The 22,042-nt window shown below is 49.7% G+C and overlaps 1 pseudogene; it reads right to left on the minus strand.

Annotated features, from left to right (window-relative positions):
- Positions 1-219: 219 nt before the first annotated feature.
- LOC140425891 (U2 spliceosomal RNA) lies at positions 220-445 on the minus strand (annotated as a pseudogene).
- Positions 446-22,042: the final 21,597 nt, after the last annotated feature.

The following is a 22,042-nucleotide window of genomic DNA, read 5'->3' on the forward strand; positions in this document are numbered from 1 at the left end:
CAATTAAACTACAATCACGAAAGCCTCCCTACCCTAAAGGTGCCCCCGGTAGCTCAGCAATGACCTCTACTTCTGCAACTCATGTTTACTTTTCATGCTGTAGACCTCTCTAAGCACATCAGCACTTAAAACTACATTTGTTTTCCTGACAGTAGGTTTAAGGCAGCATAAATTACTGGCTTCTAATTAATACACAAGATTCCTATTAACTTTCTTTTAATTTTAAACTTTATTCCTTTCTTAGAGTTATAAAGCCAATGCGCAGGGTGGACAGGACAAGCCCTTAATCCATCTCCTTGCTTGCTCCAAAAACCAATTCAAATTCAATCCAATTCATGGTCTCCACAAGAGAGACATTCAAGATCCCAGCTGACAAAAACAGGCATTGCACCTGATCTCGGGATTGAGCCTACACTTGATCGTAGCCAAAAGGCCGAGAAGAAATTAACATGTTTTTATGAGACCTGTGTTAATTCCCTGTGGTCACCTGGGAGCCCTGCTATATGGTTGCAACAATACAGTGGCGGGCACACTTAAAGGAACGTCTGACGGCAGAATTTCTACATCCAATGCTGAAATTGTGTTTCAAACATTGGCAGTATGCAAAGGAATTTCTACCCAATAGTCGAGCGGCACGGTGGCACAGTGGTTGGCACTGCTGCCACACAGTGGCAGGGACTCAGGATCAATTACGGCCTTGGGTGACTTTGTGGAGTTTATGCATGCTCTCCGTGTCAGTGCGATTTTCCTCCGGGTGCTCCGGTTTCCACCCACAGTCCAAAATGTGCAGGTTAGGTGGATTGGCCAAGCTAAATTGCACCTTAGTGTCCAATGGCGCAGGTTAAGTGGGGTTACGGGGATAGGATGGGAGTGTGGACCGAGGAAGGGTGCGCTTTCAAAGGGTCGGTGCAGTCGAGATGGGCCAAATGGCCTCCTGTACTGTCGGGATTCTTTTGCAAGTGGCGGCAGGTGGGTGACAGATCCCTTTCCTCGTAGCTTTGTGCCAACATTCATATCAGTCCCCACATACTCCCTCTGTGTGTGTATCAGTCCCCACACACTCCTTCTGTGTGTGTGTATCAGTCTCCACATACTCCCTCTGTGTGTGTGTATCAGTCCCCACATACTCCCTCTGTGTGTGTATCAGTCCCCACATACTCCCTCTGTGTGTGTATCAGTCCCCACATACTCCCTCTGTGTGTGTGTATCAGTCTCCACATACTCCCTCTGTGTGTGTGTATCAGTCTCCACATACTCCCTCTGTGTGTGTATCAGTCCCCACATACTCCCTCTGTGTGTGTGTGTATCAGTCTCCACAAACTCCCTCTGTGTGTGTATCAGTCCCCACATACTCCCTCTGTGTGTGTGTATCAGTCTCCACATACTCGCTCTGTGTGTGTATCAGTCTCCACATACTCCCTCTGTGTGTGTATCAGTCCCCACGTACTCCCTCTGTGTGTGTGTATCAGTCCCCACATAGACCCACTGCGTGTGTAGCAGTCTCCACATACTCCCTCTGTGTGTGTGTATCAGTCCCCACATACTCCCTCTGTGTGTGTGTGTATCAGTCTCCACAAACTCCCTCTGTGTGTGTATCAGTCCCCACATACTCCCTCTGTGTTTGTGTATCAGTCTCCACATACTCCCTCTGTGTGGGTATCAGTCCCCACATACTCCCTCTGGGTGTATATCAGTCCCCACATACTCCCTCTGTGTGTGTGTATCAGTCTCCACATACTCCCTCTGTGTGTGTATCAGTCTCCACATACTCCCTCGGTGTGTGTATCAGTCCCCACATTCCCCCTCTGTGTGTATCAGTCCCCACATACTCACCCTGTGTGTGTATCAGTCTCCACATACTCCCTCTGTGTGTGTGTATCAATCCCCACATACTCCCTCTGTGTGTATATCAGCCCCACATACTCCCTCTGTGTGTGTGTATCCGTCTCCACATACTCCCTCTCTGTGTGTAGTAGTCCCCACATACTCCCTCTGTGTGTGTATCAGTCTCCACATACTCCCTCTGTGTGTGTATCAGTCCCCACACACTCCTTCTGTGTGTGTGTATCAGTCTCCACATACTCCCTCTGTGTGTGTGTATCAGTCCCCACATACTCCCTCTGTGTGTGTATCAGTCCCCACATACTCCCTCTGTGTGTGTATCAGTCCCCACATACTCCCTCTGTGTGTGTGTATCAGTCTCCACATACTCCCTCTGTGTGTGTGTATCAGTCTCCACATACTCCCTCTGTGTGTGTGTATCAGTCTCCACATACTCCCTCTGTGTGTGTATCAGTCCCCACATACTCCCTCTGTGTGTGTGTGTATCAGTCTCCACAAACTCCCTCTGTGTGTGTATCAGTCCCCACATACTCCCTCTGTGTGTGTGTATCAGTCTCCACATACTCGCTCTGTGTGTGTATCAGTCTCCACATACTCCCTCTGTGTGTGTATCAGTCCCCACGTACTCCCTCTGTGTGTGTGTATCAGTCCCCACATAGACCCACTGCGTGTGTAGCAGTCTCCACATACTCCCTCTGTGTGTGTGTATCAGTCCCCACATACTCCCTCTGTGTGTGTGTGTATCAGTCTCCACAAACTCCCTCTGTGTGTGTATCAGTCCCCACATACTCCCTCTGTGTTTGTGTATCAGTCTCCACATACTCCCTCTGTGTGGGTATCAGTCCCCACATACTCCCTCTGGGTGTATATCAGTCCCCACATACTCCCTCTGTGTGTGTGTATCAGTCTCCACATACTCCCTCTGTGTGTGTATCAGTCTCCACATACTCCCTCGGTGTGTGTATCAGTCCCCACATTCCCCCTCTGTGTGTATCAGTCCCCACATACTCACCCTGTGTGTGTATCAGTCTCCACATACTCCCTCTGTGTGTGTGTATCAATCCCCACATACTCCCTCTGTGTGTATATCAGCCCCACATACTCCCTCTGTGTGTGTGTATCCGTCTCCACATACTCCCTCTCTGTGTGTAGTAGTCCCCACATACTCCCTCTGTGTGTGTATCAGTCTCCACATACTCCCTCTGTGTGTGTATCAGTCCCCACACACTCCTTCTGTGTGTGTGTATCAGTCTCCACATACTCCCTCTGTGTGTGTGTATCAGTTCCCACATACTCCCTCTGTGTGTGTATCAGTCCCCACATACTCCCTCTGTGTGTGTATCAGTCCCCACATACTCCCTCTGTGTGTGTGTATCAGTCTCCACATACTCCCTCTGTGTGTGTGTATCAGTCTCCACATACTCCCTCTGTGTGTGTAACAGTCCCCACATACTTCCTCTGTGTGTGTGTATCAGTCTCCACATACCCCCTCTGTGTGTGTATCAGTCTCCACATACTCCCTCTGTGTGTGTATCAGTCCCCACGTACTCCCTCTGTGTGTGTGTATCAGTCTCCACATACTCCCTCTGTGTGGGTATCAGTCCCCACATACTCCCACTGTGTGTGTAGCAGTGTCCACATACTCCCTCTGTGTGTGTGTATCAGTCCCCACATACTCCCTCTGTGTGTGTGTGTATCAGTCTCCACATACTCCCTCTGTGTGTGTATCAGTCCCCACATACTCCCTCTGTGTGTGTGTATCAGTCTCCACATACTCCCTCTGTGTGGGTATCAGTCCCCACATACTCCCTCTGGGTGTATATCAGTCCCCACATACTCCCTCTCTGTGTGTGTATCAGTCTCCACATACTCCCTCCGTGTGTGTATCAGTCTCCACATAGTCCCTCTGTGTGTGTATCAGTCCCCACATACCCCCTCTGTGTGTATCAGTCCCCACATACTCACCCTGTGTGTATATCAGTCTCCACATACTCCCTCTGTGTGTGTGTATCAGTCCCCACATACACCCTCTGTGTGTATATCAGCCCCACATACTCCCTCTGTGTGTGTGTATCCGTCTCCACATACTCCCTCTCTGTGTGTAGCAGTCCCCACATACTCCCTCTGTGTGTGTATCAGTCTCCACATACTCCCTCTGTGTGTGTATCAGTCCCCACATACTCCCTCTGTGTGTGTATCGGTACCCACATACTCCCTCTGTGTGTGTGTATCGGTCTCCACATACTCCCCCTGTGTGTGTATCAGTCTCCACATACCCCCTCTGTGTGTGTATCAGTCCCCACATACTCCCTCTGTGTGTGTATCAGTCCCCACATACTCCCTCTGTGTGTGTGTATCAGTCCCCACATACTCCCCCTGTGTGTGTATCAGTCCCCACATACTCCCTCTAAGTGTATATCAGTCCCCACATACTCCCTCTGTGTGCGTATCAGTCCCCACATACTCCTTCTGTGTGTGTGTATCAGTCTCCACATACACCCTCTGTGTGTGTGTATCAGTCTCCACATACTCCCTCTGTGTGTGTATCAGTCCCCACATACTCCCTCTGTGTGTGTGTGTATCAGTCTCCACAAACTCCCTCTGTGTGTGTATCAGTCCCCACATACTCCCTCTGTGTGTGTGTATCAGTCTCCACATACTCGCTCTGTGTGTGTATCAGTCTCCACATACTCCCTCTGTGTGTGTATCAGTCCCCACGTACTCCCTCTGTGTGTGTGTATCAGTCCCCACATAGACCCACTGTGTGTGTAGCAGTCTCCACATACTCCCTCTGTGTGTGTGTATCAGTCCCCACATACTCCCTCTGTGTGTGTGTGTATCAGTCTCCACAAACTCCCTCTGTGTGTGTATCAGTCCCCACATACTCCCTCTGTGTTTGTGTATCAGTCTCCACATACTCCCTCTGTGTGGGTATCAGTCCCCACATACTCCCTTTGGGTGTATATCAGTCCCCACATACTCCCTCTGTGTGTGTGTATCAGTCTCCACATACTCCCTCTGTGTGTGTATCAGTCTCCACATACTCCCTCGGTGTGTGTATCAGTCCCCACATTCCCCCTCTGTGTGTATCAGTCCCCACATACTCACCCTGTGTGTGTATCAGTCTCCACATGCTCCCTCTGTGTGTGTGTATCAATCCCCACATACTCCCTCTGTGTGTATATCAGCCCCACATACTCCCTCTGTGTGTGTGTATCCGTCTCCACATACTCCCTCTCTGTGTGTAGTAGTCCCCACATACTCCCTCTGTGTGTGTATCAGTCTCCACATACTCACTCTGTGTGTGTATCAGTCCCCACACACTCCTTCTGTGTGTGTGTATCAGTCTCCACATACTCCCTCTGTGTGTGTGTATCAGTCCCCACATACTCCCTCTGTGTGTGTATCAGTCCCCACATACTCCCTCTGTGTGTGTATCAGTCCCCACATACTCCCTCTGTGTGTGTGTATCAGTCTCCACATACTCCCTCTGTGTGTGTGTATCAGTCTCCACATACTCCCTCTGTGTGTGTATCAGTCCCCACATACTTCCTCTGTGTGTGTGTATCAGTCTCCACATACCCCCTCTGTGTGTGTATCAGTCTCCACATACTCCCTCTGTGTGTGTATCAGTCCCCACGTACTCCCTCTGTGTGTGTGTATCAGTCTCCACATACTCCCTCTGTGTGGGTATCAGTCCCCACATACTCCCACTGTGTGTGTAGCAGTGTCCACATACTCCCTCTGTGTGTGTGTATCAGTCCCCACATACTCCCTCTGTGTGTGTGTGTATCAATCTCCACATACTCCCTCTGTGTGTGTATCAGTCCCCACATACTCCCTCTGTGTGTGTGTATCAGTCTCCACATACTCCCTCTGTGTGGGTATCAGTCCCCACATACTCCCTCTGGGTGTATATCAGTCCCCACATACTCCCTCTCTGTGTGTGTATCAGTCTCCACATACTCCCTCTGTGTGTGTATCAGTCTCCACATAGTCCCTCTGTGTGTGTATCAGTCCCCACATACCCCCTCTGTGTGTATCAGTCCCCACATACTCACCCTGTGTGTATATCAGTCTCCACATACTCCCTCTGTGTGTGTGTATCAGTCCCCACATACACCCTCTGTGTGTATATCAGCCCCACATACTCCCTCTGTGTGTGTGTATCCGTCTCCACATACTCCCTCTCTGTGTGTAGCAGTCCCCACATACTCCCTCTGTGTGTGTATCAGTCTCCACATACTCCCTCTGTGTGTGTATCAGTCCCCACATACTCCCTCTGTGTGTGTATCGGTACCCACATACTCCCTCTGTGTGTGTGTATCGGTCTCCACATACTCCCCCTGTGTGTGTATCAGTCTCCACATACCCCCTCTGTGTGTGTATCAGTCCCCACATACTCCCTCTGTGTGTGTATCAGTCCCCACATACTCCCTCTGTGTGTGTATCAGTCCCCACATACTCCCTCTGTGTGTGTATCAGTCTCCACATACTCCCCCTGTGTGTGTATCAGTCTCCACATACTCCCTCTGTGTGTGTATCAGTCCCCACATACTCCCTCTGTGTGTGTATCAGTCCCCACATACTCCCTGTGTGTGTGTATCAGTCCCCACATCATCCCTCTGTGTGTGTATCAGTCTCCACATACTCCCTCTTTGTGCGTATCAGTCCCCACATACTCCGTCTGTGTGTGTATCAGTCCCCACATACTCCCTGTGTGTGTATCAGTCTCCACATACTCCCTCTGTGTGTGTGTATCAGTCTCCACAAACTCCCTCTGTGTGTGTATCAGTCCCCACATACTCCCTCTGTGTGTGTATCAGTCCTCACATACTCCCTCTGTGTGTGTGTATCAGTCTCCACAGACTCCCTCTGTGTGTATATCAGTCCCCACATACTCCCTCTGTGTGTATGTATCAGTTTCCACATACTCCCTCTGTGTGTGGATCAGTCCCCACATACTCCCTCTGTGTGTGTGCATCAGTCTCCACATACTCCCTCTGTGTCTGTATCAGTCCCCACATACTCCCTCTCTGTGTGTGTATCAGTCTCCACATACTCCCTCTGTGTGTGTATCAGTCCCCACATACTCCCTCTGTGTGTGTGTATCAGTCCCCACATACTCCCCCTGTGTGTGTATCAGTCCCCACATACTCCCTCTAAGTGTATATCAGTCCCCACATACTCCCTCTGTGTGCGTATCAGTCCCCACATACTCCTTCTGTGTGTGTATCAGTCTCCACATACACCCTCTGTGTGTGTGTATCAGTCTCCACATACTCCGTCTGTGTGTGTATCAGTCTCCACATACTCCCTCTGTGTGTGTGTATCAGTCTCCACATACTCCCTCTGTGTGTATATCAGTCCCCACATACTCCCTCTGTGTGCGTATCAGTCCCAACATACTCCCTCTGTGTGTGTGTATCAGTCTCCACATACTCCCTCTGTGTGTGTATCAGTCCCCACATACTACCTCTGTGTGTGTGTATCAGTCTCCACATACTCCCTCTGTGTCTGTATCAGTCCCCACATACTCCCTCTGTGTGTGTATCAGTCCCCACATACTCCCTCTGTGTGTATATCAGTCCCCACATACTCCCTCTGTGTGCGTATCTGTCTCCACATACTCCCTCTGTGTGTGTGTATCAGACCCCACATACTCGCTCTGTGTGTATATCAGTCCCCACATACTCCCTCTGTGTGTGTGTATCAGACCCCACATACTCGCTCTGTGTGTATATCAATCCCCACATACGCGCTCTGTGTGTGTATCAGTCTCCACATACTCCCACTGTGTGTGTATCAGTCCCCACATACTTCCCCTGTCTGTGTATCAGTCTCCACATACACCCCCTGTGTGTGTAGCAGTCCCCACATACTCCCCCTGTCTGTGTATCAGTCCCCACATACTCCCTCTGTGTGCGTATCAGTCCCCACATACTCCCTCTGTGTGTGTATCAGTCCCCACATACTCCCTCTGTGTTTGTGTATCAGTCTCCACATACTCCCTCTGTGTGGGTATCAGTCCCCACATACTCCCTCTGGGTGTATATCAGTCCCCACATACTCCCTCTGTGTGTGTGTATCAGTCTCCACATACTCCCTCTGTGTGTGTATCAGTCTCCACATACTCCCTCGGTGTGTGTATCAGTCCCCACATTCCCCCTCTGTGTGTATCAGTCCCCACATACTCACCCTGTGTGTGTATCAGTCTCCACATACTCCCTCTGTGTGTGTGTATCAATCCCCACATACTCCCTCTGTGTGTATATCAGCCCCACATACTCCCTCTGTGTGTGTGTATCCGTCTCCACATACTCCCTCTCTGTGTGTAGTAGTCCCCACATACTCCCTCTGTGTGTGTATCAGTCTCCACATACTCCCTCTGTGTGTGTATCAGTCCCCACACACTCCTTCTGTGTGTGTGTATCAGTCTCCACATACTCCCTCTGTGTGTGTGTATCAGTTCCCACATACTCCCTCTGTGTGTGTATCAGTCCCCACATACTCCCTCTGTGTGTGTATCAGTCCCCACATACTCCCTCTGTGTGTGTGTATCAGTCTCCACATACTCCCTCTGTGTGTGTGTATCAGTCTCCACATACTCCCTCTGTGTGTGTAACAGTCCCCACATACTTCCTCTGTGTGTGTGTATCAGTCTCCACATACCCCCTCTGTGTGTGTATCAGTCTCCACATACTCCCTCTGTGTGTGTATCAGTCCCCACGTACTCCCTCTGTGTGTGTGTATCAGTCTCCACATACTCCCTCTGTGTGGGTATCAGTCCCCACATACTCCCACTGTGTGTGTAGCAGTGTCCACATACTCCCTCTGTGTGTGTGTATCAGTCCCCACATACTCCCTCTGTGTGTGTGTGTATCAGTCTCCACATACTCCCTCTGTGTGTGTATCAGTCCCCACATACTCCCTCTGTGTGTGTGTATCAGTCTCCACATACTCCCTCTGTGTGGGTATCAGTCCCCACATACTCCCTCTGGGTGTATATCAGTCCCCACATACTCCCTCTCTGTGTGTGTATCAGTCTCCACATACTCCCTCCGTGTGTGTATCAGTCTCCACATAGTCCCTCTGTGTGTGTATCAGTCCCCACATACCCCCTCTGTGTGTATCAGTCCCCACATACTCACCCTGTGTGTATATCAGTCTCCACATACTCCCTCTGTGTGTGTGTATCAGTCCCCACATACACCCTCTGTGTGTATATCAGCCCCACATACTCCCTCTGTGTGTGTGTATCCGTCTCCACATACTCCCTCTCTGTGTGTAGCAGTCCCCACATACTCCCTCTGTGTGTGTATCAGTCTCCACATACTCCCTCTGTGTGTGTATCAGTCCCCACATACTCCCTCTGTGTGTGTATCGGTACCCACATACTCCCTCTGTGTGTGTGTATCGGTCTCCACATACTCCCCCTGTGTGTGTATCAGTCTCCACATACCCCCTCTGTGTGTGTATCAGTCCCCACATACTCCCTCTGTGTGTGTATCAGTCCCCACATACTCCCTCTGTGTGTGTGTATCAGTCCCCACATACTCCCCCTGTGTGTGTATCAGTCCCCACATACTCCCTCTAAGTGTATATCAGTCCCCACATACTCCCTCTGTGTGCGTATCAGTCCCCACATACTCCTTCTGTGTGTGTATCAGTCTCCACATACACCCTCTGTGTGTGTGTATCAGTCTCCACATACTCCCTCTGTGTGTGTATCAGTCCCCACATACTCCCTCTGTGTGTGTGTGTATCAGTCTCCACAAACTCCCTCTGTGTGTGTATCAGTCCCCACATACTCCCTCTGTGTGTGTGTATCAGTCTCCACATACTCGCTCTGTGTGTGTATCAGTCTCCACATACTCCCTCTGTGTGTGTATCAGTCCCCACGTACTCCCTCTGTGTGTGTGTATCAGTCCCCACATAGACCCACTGTGTGTGTAGCAGTCTCCACATACTCCCTCTGTGTGTGTGTATCAGTCCCCACATACTCCCTCTGTGTGTGTGTGTATCAGTCTCCACAAACTCCCTCTGTGTGTGTATCAGTCCCCACATACTCCCTCTGTGTTTGTGTATCAGTCTCCACATACTCCCTCTGTGTGGGTATCAGTCCCCACATACTCCCTTTGGGTGTATATCAGTCCCCACATACTCCCTCTGTGTGTGTGTATCAGTCTCCACATACTCCCTCTGTGTGTGTATCAGTCTCCACATACTCCCTCGGTGTGTGTATCAGTCCCCACATTCCCCCTCTGTGTGTATCAGTCCCCACATACTCACCCTGTGTGTGTATCAGTCTCCACATGCTCCCTCTGTGTGTGTGTATCAATCCCCACATACTCCCTCTGTGTGTATATCAGCCCCACATACTCCCTCTGTGTGTGTGTATCCGTCTCCACATACTCCCTCTCTGTGTGTAGTAGTCCCCACATACTCCCTCTGTGTGTGTATCAGTCTCCACATACTCACTCTGTGTGTGTATCAGTCCCCACACACTCCTTCTGTGTGTGTGTATCAGTCTCCACATACTCCCTCTGTGTGTGTGTATCAGTCCCCACATACTCCCTCTGTGTGTGTATCAGTCCCCACATACTCCCTCTGTGTGTGTATCAGTCCCCACATACTCCCTCTGTGTGTGTGTATCAGTCTCCACATACTCCCTCTGTGTGTGTGTATCAGTCTCCACATACTCCCTCTGTGTGTGTATCAGTCCCCACATACTTCCTCTGTGTGTGTGTATCAGTCTCCACATACCCCCTCTGTGTGTGTATCAGTCTCCACATACTCCCTCTGTGTGTGTATCAGTCCCCACGTACTCCCTCTGTGTGTGTGTATCAGTCTCCACATACTCCCTCTGTGTGGGTATCAGTCCCCACATACTCCCACTGTGTGTGTAGCAGTGTCCACATACTCCCTCTGTGTGTGTGTATCAGTCCCCACATACTCCCTCTGTGTGTGTGTGTATCAATCTCCACATACTCCCTCTGTGTGTGTATCAGTCCCCACATACTCCCTCTGTGTGTGTGTATCAGTCTCCACATACTCCCTCTGTGTGGGTATCAGTCCCCACATACTCCCTCTGGGTGTATATCAGTCCCCACATACTCCCTCTCTGTGTGTGTATCAGTCTCCACATACTCCCTCTGTGTGTGTATCAGTCTCCACATAGTCCCTCTGTGTGTGTATCAGTCCCCACATACCCCCTCTGTGTGTATCAGTCCCCACATACTCACCCTGTGTGTATATCAGTCTCCACATACTCCCTCTGTGTGTGTGTATCAGTCCCCACATACACCCTCTGTGTGTATATCAGCCCCACATACTCCCTCTGTGTGTGTGTATCCGTCTCCACATACTCCCTCTCTGTGTGTAGCAGTCCCCACATACTCCCTCTGTGTGTGTATCAGTCTCCACATACTCCCTCTGTGTGTGTATCAGTCCCCACATACTCCCTCTGTGTGTGTATCGGTACCCACATACTCCCTCTGTGTGTGTGTATCGGTCTCCACATACTCCCCCTGTGTGTGTATCAGTCTCCACATACCCCCTCTGTGTGTGTATCAGTCCCCACATACTCCCTCTGTGTGTGTATCAGTCCCCACATACTCCCTCTGTGTGTGTATCAGTCCCCACATACTCCCTCTGTGTGTGTATCAGTCTCCACATACTCCCCCTGTGTGTGTATCAGTCTCCACATACTCCCTCTGTGTGTGTATCAGTCCCCACATACTCCCTCTGTGTGTGTATCAGTCCCCACATACTCCCTGTGTGTGTGTATCAGTCCCCACATCATCCCTCTGTGTGTGTATCAGTCTCCACATACTCCCTCTTTGTGCGTATCAGTCCCCACATACTCCGTCTGTGTGTGTATCAGTCCCCACATACTCCCTGTGTGTGTATCAGTCTCCACATACTCCCTCTGTGTGTGTGTATCAGTCTCCACAAACTCCCTCTGTGTGTGTATCAGTCCCCACATACTCCCTCTGTGTGTGTATCAGTCCTCACATACTCCCTCTGTGTGTGTGTATCAGTCTCCACAGACTCCCTCTGTGTGTATATCAGTCCCCACATACTCCCTCTGTGTGTATGTATCAGTTTCCACATACTCCCTCTGTGTGTGGATCAGTCCCCACATACTCCCTCTGTGTGTGTGCATCAGTCTCCACATACTCCCTCTGTGTCTGTATCAGTCCCCACATACTCCCTCTCTGTGTGTGTATCAGTCTCCACATACTCCCTCTGTGTGTGTATCAGTCCCCACATACTCCCTCTGTGTGTGTGTATCAGTCCCCACATACTCCCCCTGTGTGTGTATCAGTCCCCACATACTCCCTCTAAGTGTATATCAGTCCCCACATACTCCCTCTGTGTGCGTATCAGTCCCCACATACTCCTTCTGTGTGTGTATCAGTCTCCACATACACCCTCTGTGTGTGTGTATCAGTCTCCACATACTCCGTCTGTGTGTGTATCAGTCTCCACATACTCCCTCTGTGTGTGTGTATCAGTCTCCACATACTCCCTCTGTGTGTATATCAGTCCCCACATACTCCCTCTGTGTGCGTATCAGTCCCAACATACTCCCTCTGTGTGTGTGTATCAGTCTCCACATACTCCCTCTGTGTGTGTATCAGTCCCCACATACTACCTCTGTGTGTGTGTATCAGTCTCCACATACTCCCTCTGTGTCTGTATCAGTCCCCACATACTCCCTCTGTGTGTGTATCAGTCCCCACATACTCCCTCTGTGTGTATATCAGTCCCCACATACTCCCTCTGTGTGCGTATCTGTCTCCACATACTCCCTCTGTGTGTGTGTATCAGACCCCACATACTCGCTCTGTGTGTATATCAGTCCCCACATACTCCCTCTGTGTGTGTGTATCAGACCCCACATACTCGCTCTGTGTGTATATCAATCCCCACATACGCGCTCTGTGTGTGTATCAGTCTCCACATACTCCCACTGTGTGTGTATCAGTCCCCACATACTTCCCCTGTCTGTGTATCAGTCTCCACATACACCCCCTGTGTGTGTAGCAGTCCCCACATACTCCCCCTGTCTGTGTATCAGTCCCCACATACTCCCTCTGTGTGCGTATCAGTCCCCACATACTCCTTCTGTGTGTGTATCAGTCTCCACATACTCCCTCTGTGTGTGTGTATCAGTCTCCACATACTCCCTCTGTATGTGTATCAGTCTCCACATACTCCCTCTCTGTGTGTGTATCAGTCTCCACGTACTCCCCCTGTGTGTGTAGCAGACCCCACATACTCCCTGTGTGTGTGTGTATCAGTCCACACATACTCCCCCTGTGTGTGTGTATCAGTCTCCACATACTCCCTCTGTGTGCGTATCAGTCCCCACATACTCCCTCTGTGTGCGTATCAGTCTCCACATACTCCCCCTGTCTGTGTATCAGTCTCCACATACTCCCCCTGTGTGTGTAGCAGACCCCACATACTCCCTGTGTGTGTGTGTATCAGTCTCCACATACTCCCTCTGTGTGCGTATCAGTCCCCACATACTCCCTCTGTGTGTGTGTATCAGTCTCCACATACTCCCTCTGTGTGTGGATCAGTCCCCACATACTCCCTCTGTGTGTGTGCATCAGTCTCCACATAGTCCCTCTGTGTGTGTATCAGTCCCCACATCCTCCCTCTCTGTGTGTGTATCAGTTTCCACACACTCCCTCTGTATGTGTACCAGTCCCCACATACTCCCTCTGTGTGTGTGTATCAGTCCACACATACTCCGCCTGTGTGTGTATCAGTCCCCACATACTCCCTCTAAGTGTATATCAGTCCCCACATACTCCTTCTGTGTGTGTATCAGTCTCCACATACTCCCTCTGTGTGTGTGTATCAGTCTCCACATACTCCCTCTGTGTGTGTATCAGTCTCCACATACTCCCTCTGTGTGTGTGTATCAGTCTCCACATACTCCCTCTGTGTGTATATCAGTCCCCACATACTCCCTCTGTGTGCGTCTCAGTCCCCACATACTCCCTCTGTGTGTGTGTATCAGTCTCCACATACTCCCTCTGTGTGTGTGTATCAGTCCCCACATACTCCCTCTGTGTGTATATCAGTCCCCACATACTCCCTCTGTGTGCATATCTGTCTCCACATACTCCGTCTGTGTGCGTGTATCAGTCCCCACATAGTCCCTCTGTGTGTATATCAGTCCCTACATACTCGCTCTGTGTGCGTATCAGTCCCCACATGCTCCCTCTGTGTGGGTATCAGTCTCCACATACTCCCATTGTGTGTGTGTATCAGTCTCCACATACTCCCTCGGTGTGTGTATCAGTCCCCACATACTCCCCCTGTCCGTGTATCAGTCTCCACATACTCCCTCTGTGTGTGTATCAGTCACCACATACTCCCTCTGTGTGTATATCAGTCCACACATATTCACTCTGTGTGTGTGTATCAGTCACCACACACTCCCTCTGTGTGTGTATCAGTCTCCACATACTCCCCCTGTGTGTGTAGCAGTCCCCACATACTCCCTCTGTGTGTGTATCAGTCTCCACATACTCCCTCTGTGTGTGTATCAGCCTCCACATACTCCCACTGTGTGTGTATCAGTCCCCACATACTTCCCCTGTCTGTGTATCAATCTCCACATACTCCCCCTGTGTGTGTAGCAGTCCCCACATACTCCCCCTGTCTGTGTATCAGTCCCCACATACTCCCTCTGTGTGCGTATCAGTCCCCACATACTCCTTCTGTGTGTGTATCAGTCTCCCAATACTCCCTCTCTGTGTGTGTATCAGTCTCCACATACTCCCTCTGTGTGTGTATCAGTCTCCACATACTCCCTCTCTGTGTGTGTATCATTCTCCACATACTCCCTCTGTGTGTATATCAGTCCCCACATACTCCCTCTGTGTGCGTATCAGTCCCCACATACTCCCTCTGTGTGTGTGTATCAGTCTCCACATACTCCCTCTGTGTGTATATCAGACCCCACATACTCGCTCTGTGTGCGTATCAGTCCCCACATACTCCCTCTGTGTGTGTATCAGTCTCCACATACTCCCTCTGTGTGTGTGTCTCAGTCCCCACATACTCCCTCTGTGTGTATATCAGTCCCCACATACTCCCTCTGTGTGCGTATCAGTCCCCACATGCTCCCTCTGTGTGTGTATCAGTCTCCACATACTCCCTCTGTGTGTGTGTATCAGTCTCCACATACACCCTCGGTGTGTGTATCAGTCCCCACATACTCCCCCTGTCCGTGTATCAGTCTCCACATACTCCCTCTGTGTGTGTATCAGTCCCCAAATACTCCCTCTGTGTGTATATCAGTCCCCACATACTCCCTCTGTGTGTGTGTATCAGTCTCCACATACTACCTCTGTGTGTGTCTCAGTCCCCACATACACCCTCTGTGTGTGTGTATCAGTCTCCACATACTCCCCCTGTGTGTGTAGCAGTCCCCACATACTCCCTCTGTGTGTGTATCAGTCTCCACATACTCCCTCTGTGTGTGTATCAGTCTCCACATACTTCCTCTGTGTGTGTGTATCAGTCTCCACATACTCCCCCTGTGTGTATATCAGTCCCCACATACTCCCTCTGTGTGTATATCAGTCCCCACATACTCCCTCTGTGTGCGTATCAGTCGCCACATACTCCCTCTGTGTGTGTGTATCAGTCTCCACATACTCCCTCTGTGTCTGTGTATCAGTCTCCACAAACTCCCTCTGTGTGTATATCAGTCCCCACATACTCCCTCTGTGTGTGTGTATCAGTCTCCACATACTCCCTCTGTGTATGGATCAGTCCCTACATACTCCCTCTGTGTGTGTATCAGTCCCCACATCCTCCCTCTCTGTGTGTGTATCAGTTTCCACACACTCCCTCTGTATGTGTCTATCAGTCCCCACATACTCCCTCTGTGTGTGTATCAGTCCCCACATACTCCCTCTCTGTGTGTGTATCAGTCTCCACATATCCCTCTGTGTGTGTACCAGTCCCCACATACTCCCTCTGTGTGTGTGTATCAGTCCACACATACTCCGCCTGTGTGTGTATCAGTCCCCACATACTCCCTCTAAGTGTATATCAGTCCCCACATACTCCGTCTGTGTGCGTATCAGTCTCCACATACTCCTTCTGTGTGTGTATCAGTCTCCACATACTCCCTCTGTGTGTGTGTATCAGTCTCCACATACTCCCTCTGTGTGTGTATCAGTCTCCACATACTCCCTCTGTGTGTGTGTATCAGTCTCCACATACTCACTCTGTGTGTATATCAGTCCCCACATACTCCCTCTGTGTGCGTATCAGTCCCCACATACTCCCTCTGTGTGTGTATCAGTCTCCACATACTCCCTCTGTGTGTGTGTATCAGTCCCCACATACTCCCTCTGTGTGTATATCAGTCCCCACATACTCCCTCTGTGTGCATATCTGTCTCCACCTACTCCCTCTGTGTGCGTGTATCAGTCCCCACATAGTCCCTCTGTGTGTATATCAGTCCCTACATACTCGCTCTGTGTGCGTATCAGTCCCCACATGCTCCCTCTGTGTGGGTATCAGTCTCCACATACTCCTATTGTGTGTGTGTATCAGTCTCCACATACTCCCTCGGTGTGTGTATCAGTCCCCACATACTCCCCCTGTCCGTGTATCAGTCTCCACATACTCCCTCTGTGTGTGTATCAGTCACCACATACTCCGTCTGTGTGTATATCAGTCCACACATATTCACTCTGTGTGTGTGTATCAGTCTCCACACACTCCCTCTGTGTGTGTATCAGTCCCCACATGCTCCCTCTGTGTGTGTGTATCAGTCTCCACATACTCCCCCTGTGTGTGTAGCAGTCCCCACATACTCCCTCTGTGTGTGTATCAGTCTCCACATACTCCCTCTGTGTGTTTATCAGCCTCCACATACTCCCACTGTGTGTGTATCAGTCCCCACATACTTCCCCTGTCTGTGTATCAGTCCCCACATACTCCCCCTGTGTGTGTAGCAGTCCCCACATACTCCCTCTGTGTGTGTATCAGTCTCCACATACTCCCTCTGTGTGTGTGTCTCAGTCCCCACATACTCCCTCTGTGTGTATATCAGTCCCCACATACTCCCTCTGTGTGCGTATCAGTCCCCACATGCTCCCTCTGTGTGTGTATCAGTCTCCACATACTCCCTCTGTGTGTGTGTATCAGTCTCCACATACACCCTCGGTGTGTGTATCAGTCCCCACATACTCCCCCTGTCCGTGTATCAGTCTCCACATACTCCCTCTGTGTGTGTATCAGTCCCCAAATACTCCCTCTGTGTGTATATCAGTCCCCACATACTCCCTCTGTGTGTGTGTATCAGTCTCCACATACTACCTCTGTGTGTGTCTCAGTCCCCACATACACCCTCTGTGTGTGTGTATCAGTCTCCACATACTCCCCCTGTGTGTGTAGCAGTCCCCACATACTCCCTCTGTGTGTGTATCAGTCTCCACATACTCCCTCTGTGTGTGTATCAGTCTCCACATACTTCCTCTGTGTGTGTGTATCAGTCTCCACATACTCCCCCTGTGTGTATATCAGTCCCCACATACTCCCTCTGTGTGTATATCAGTCCCCACATACTCCCTCTGTGTGCGTATCAGTCGCCACATACTCCCTCTGTGTGTGTGTATCAGTCTCCACATACTCCCTCTGTGTCTGTGTATCAGTCTCCACAAACTCCCTCTGTGTGTATATCAGTCCCCACATACTCCCTCTGTGTGTGTGTATCAGTCTCCACATACTCCCTCTGTGTATGGATCAGTCCCCACATACTCCCTCTGTGTGTGTGCATCAGTCTCCACATACTCCCTCTGTGTGTGTATCAGTCCCCACATCCTCCCTCTCTGTGTGTGTATCAGTTTCCACACACTCCCTCTGTATGTGTCTATCAGTCCCCACATACTCCCTCTGTGTGTGTATCAGTCCCCACATACTCCCTCTCTGTGTGTGTATCAGTCTCCACATATCCCTCTGTGTGTGTACCAGTCCCCACATACTCCCTCTGTGTGTGTGTATCAGTCCACACATACTCCGCCTGTGTGTGTATCAGTCCCCACATACTCCCTCTAAGTGTATATCAGTCCCCACATACTCCGTCTGTGTGCGTATCAGTCTCCACATACTCCTTCTGTGTGTGTATCAGTCTCCACATACTCCCTCTGTGTGTGTGTATCAGTCTCCACATACTCCCTCTGTGTGTGTATCAGTCTCCACATACTCCCTCTGTGTGTGTGTATCAGTCTCCACATACTCACTCTGTGTGTATATCAGTCCCCACATACTCCCTCTGTGTGCGTATCAGTCCCCACATACTCCCTCTGTGTGTGTGTATCAGTCTCCACATACTCCCTCTGTGTGTGTGTATCAGTCCCCACATACTCCCTCTGTGTGTATATCAGTCCCCACATACTCCCTCTGTGTGCATATCTGTCTCCACCTACTCCCTCTGTGTGCGTGTATCAGTCCCCACATAGTCCCTCTGTGTGTATATCAGTCCCTACATACTCGCTCTGTGTGCGTATCAGTCCCCACATGCTCCCTCTGTGTGGGTATCAGTCTCCACATACTCCTATTGTGTGTGTGTATCAGTCTCCACATACTCCCTCGGTGTGTGTATCAGTCCCCACATACTCCCCCTGTCCGTGTATCAGTCTCCACATACTCCCTCTGTGTGTGTATCAGTCACCACATACTCCCTCTGTGTGTATATCAGTCCACACATATTCACTCTGTGTGTGTGTATCAGTCTCCACACACTCCCTCTGTGTGTGTATCAGTCCCCACATGCTCCCTCTGTGTGTGTGTATCAGTCTCCACATACTCCCCCTGTGTGTGTAGCAGTCCCCACATACTCCCTCTGTGTGTGTATCAGTCTCCACATACTCCCTCTGTGTGTTTATCAGCCTCCACATACTCCCACTGTGTGTGTATCAGTCCCCACATACTTCCCCTGTCTGTGTATCAGTCTCCACATACTCCCCCTGTGTGTGTAGCAGTCCCCACATACTCCCCCTGTCTGTGTATCAGTCCCCACAGACTCCCTCTGTGTGCGTATCAGTCCCCACATACTCCTTCTGTGTGTGTATCAGTCTCCACATACTCCCTCTGTGTGTGTGTATCAGTCTCCACATACTCCCTCTGTGTGTGTATCAGTCTCCACATACTCCCTCTCTGTGTGTGTATCATTCTCCACATACTCCCTCTGTGTGTATATCAGTCCCCACATACTCCCTCTGTGTGCGTATCAGTCCCCACATACTCCCTCTGTGTGTGTATCAGTCCCCACATACTCCCTCAGTATGTGTATCAGTCCCCACATACTCCCCCTGTCTGTGTATCAGTCCCCACATACTACCTCTGTGTGTGTATCAGTCCCCACATACTCCCTCTGTGTGTATATCAGTCCCCACATACTCCCTCTGTGTGCGTATCAGTCCCCACATACTCCCTCTGTGTGTGTATCAGTCCCCACATACTCCCTCAGTATGTGTATCAGTCCCCACATACTCCCCCTGTCTGTGTATCAGTCCCCACATACTACCTCTGTGTGTGTATCAGTCCCCACATACTCCCTCTGTGTGTGTATCAGTCCCCACAAACTCCCTCTGTGTGTATCAGTGCCCACATACTCCCCATGTATGTATCAGTCTCCACATGCTCCCCGTGTGTGTGTATCAGTCCCCGCATAATCCCACTCTGTGTGTATCAGTCCCCACATACTCCCCATGTGTGTATCAGTCCCCACATACTCCCCCTGTGTGTGTATCAGTCTCCACATACTCCCCCTGTCTGTGTATCAGTCCCCACATACTCCCTCCATGTGTGTATAAGTCCCCACATACTCCCTCTGTGTATCAGTCCCCACATACTCCCTCTGTTAAATACTGCCGACATTACATCAAAGCTACCTCCAGTGCCTGATGGAACAGTAGGTTTGAAAGTGTTCACAACCAAGTTCCCAAGTTTAGTGTTGAAAGAGCGTTAGTATATTTTGATTTAAAAGTCTGGTAATCGAATTGCGATGTCTGTATCACTTGGAGAAACACTCCTTGCATTTTTAATATTCGATTATTTCCAGCACTTGCAAGTTTTTATTAATCGAAATGATTTGTGCTTTACCAACCCCATCACGGGAATTAACCAAATTCGCCTGACTCAGACCAGTGGCACTGATGAGTTGTTCATCTGTCTTTTCAGATTGTGAGCTGTCCCAAAATTAATTTTCGCCGTTTCATTTCCTGATTTCTCCATTTCACTGAGACGGAACTTCGACCAACAGAAGCACCTTTCACCGGTTGATGATAATAATAACAATCGCTTATTGTCACAAGTAGGCTTCAATGAAATTACTGTGAAAAGCCCATAGTCGCCACATTCCGGCGCCTGTTCGGGGAGGCTGGTACGGGAATTGGACCAGCGCTGCTGCCTTGTTCTGCACTACAAGCCAGCTGTTTAGCCCACTGTGCTAAACCAGCCCCTGATGATTCTGAAGCAAGGCCAGTGTTTTGTTTTGGCATTCTGCGGCAGGAAGTCTGTCCTCTTCGGTCTAAATCCACCATTTCCCTCTCTGGGCTCTGCTCAGGATCTTTATCTTCATCCCGGGTCTCTCTGAGGCCTCGTCATATTGTCAGTGTGCTCCAGGCAGCACACTTCTGGGTACAGTTGGTGAAGTCCACATGTTGTCTTCAAATTGATTTAAAGGTTGTGTTCCCTGTGAGTGAGTTAAGGCTGGAAAGGCGGCAGTACCTCAATGAGCCGTCCGGTGGCTTCCTATACTGTGCCTCAGAGGGAACCAAGCTTTAGGCAGAGGAACAAAGATGGCAGTCTTGTGTACACGAAGAACCAGGGTGTGGGCTGTTGGTAGAAAAATGGGTTAACCTGGTCTCGTGCTAGGCATACAATGGAAAAGTACTGAGAATCCAGAACGATCTGCCATCGAGAGCTTGACACAGCTATTAATAATCTCCCACCAACACAGGTCATTTACATACTGCAAAACTGGACAGGTCTGGTTTAAATGAGGTTAGCCAAAAAGGGGCATGATGCTAGTTATAGGATAGAGTTGTGTGTTTTTTCACACAAGACCGCGACCCACCTTGGATATAAATTCCTCTGGCAGATATCCTACATGGCGAGTTTGTAGACATATTGCTTGCTTGTGGAAAATCTCTTAATGTTCGGCATCTCGCTCAAGTCTATCTGTCGTGTCCAAGCCTCTTATTATTTCAATCTAAATTAAAAAACCAAATGGGGTAGTACTTCTCCTCTTTTTAGTCTGGGGTATGGAGGTGGTGTCTAGTGGAGCGGCTTCCCTCTACAATGGAGGGAACAGTTGTTAGAAGCTCAGGAGAAGGTTGTGGTAGTCGGTATTAGGGGTATTACGGTACCCTGAATAATGCTGTAAGACCATTGGTGTGGGAGGTACCCGAGTCTGCTATTTTCATTGGTGAAGCCTGCCTGCTGGTTCCGCCCAGTAAGGCGGAGTACAAGAGCCCGTGTCTCCCCAGCAGCTGCATTCTGTACCTGCGCTGCTGGGGGGAAACATCTAGTGCAATAAAGTCTTCAATTGTCTCCAATCTCGTCTCAGGAGTTATTGATCGAGCATCAAAGGTCAAATTGACAACTTTAATGTCTATTAAAGCAGCTTGTGTTTTTTCCCTTTTGCCTGCCTGCAAATAAGACACATTAGAAATGAAAGGGGAAATATCCCTAAACGATGCATTCTTCATTAAGTATCCAGACCATTTTTCTTCAAAATTAATGTGCACATTCTCCCCGTGTCTGCAAGGTTTCACCCCAACCCAAAAATGTGGAGATTAGGTGGATTGGCCATGCTAAATTGCCCCTTGCATGGAAAAAAAAATAATTGGGCACTCTAAATTTATTTCTTTTTAAATTAAAGACCTTTTGTTGACAACACGAACCTGACCCCTTAAGACAAATATTGCTTGCCTTAACCAGTCGGTCAGGCAGTACCTTTTGGTACCTGACCTGATCATAGGAGTCAGTTTTGCAGACCCTTCAAACTTTCATTTGCATGCAGGTTATATTTTACTGTGAAGTTTGGGCAGTGAGGTGTCCGAATGCTTAAACGTGGAGTGCAGAACAAGGTAGATAATCGACAACCATTTTCCTTCACATTTCCAATAGGAAAGTCAGTTCGGAC

Source organism: Scyliorhinus torazame, chromosome 6 (genome assembly GCF_047496885.1).
Source record: "Scyliorhinus torazame isolate Kashiwa2021f chromosome 6, sScyTor2.1, whole genome shotgun sequence".
Taxonomy (NCBI): Eukaryota; Metazoa; Chordata; class Chondrichthyes; order Carcharhiniformes; family Scyliorhinidae; genus Scyliorhinus; species Scyliorhinus torazame.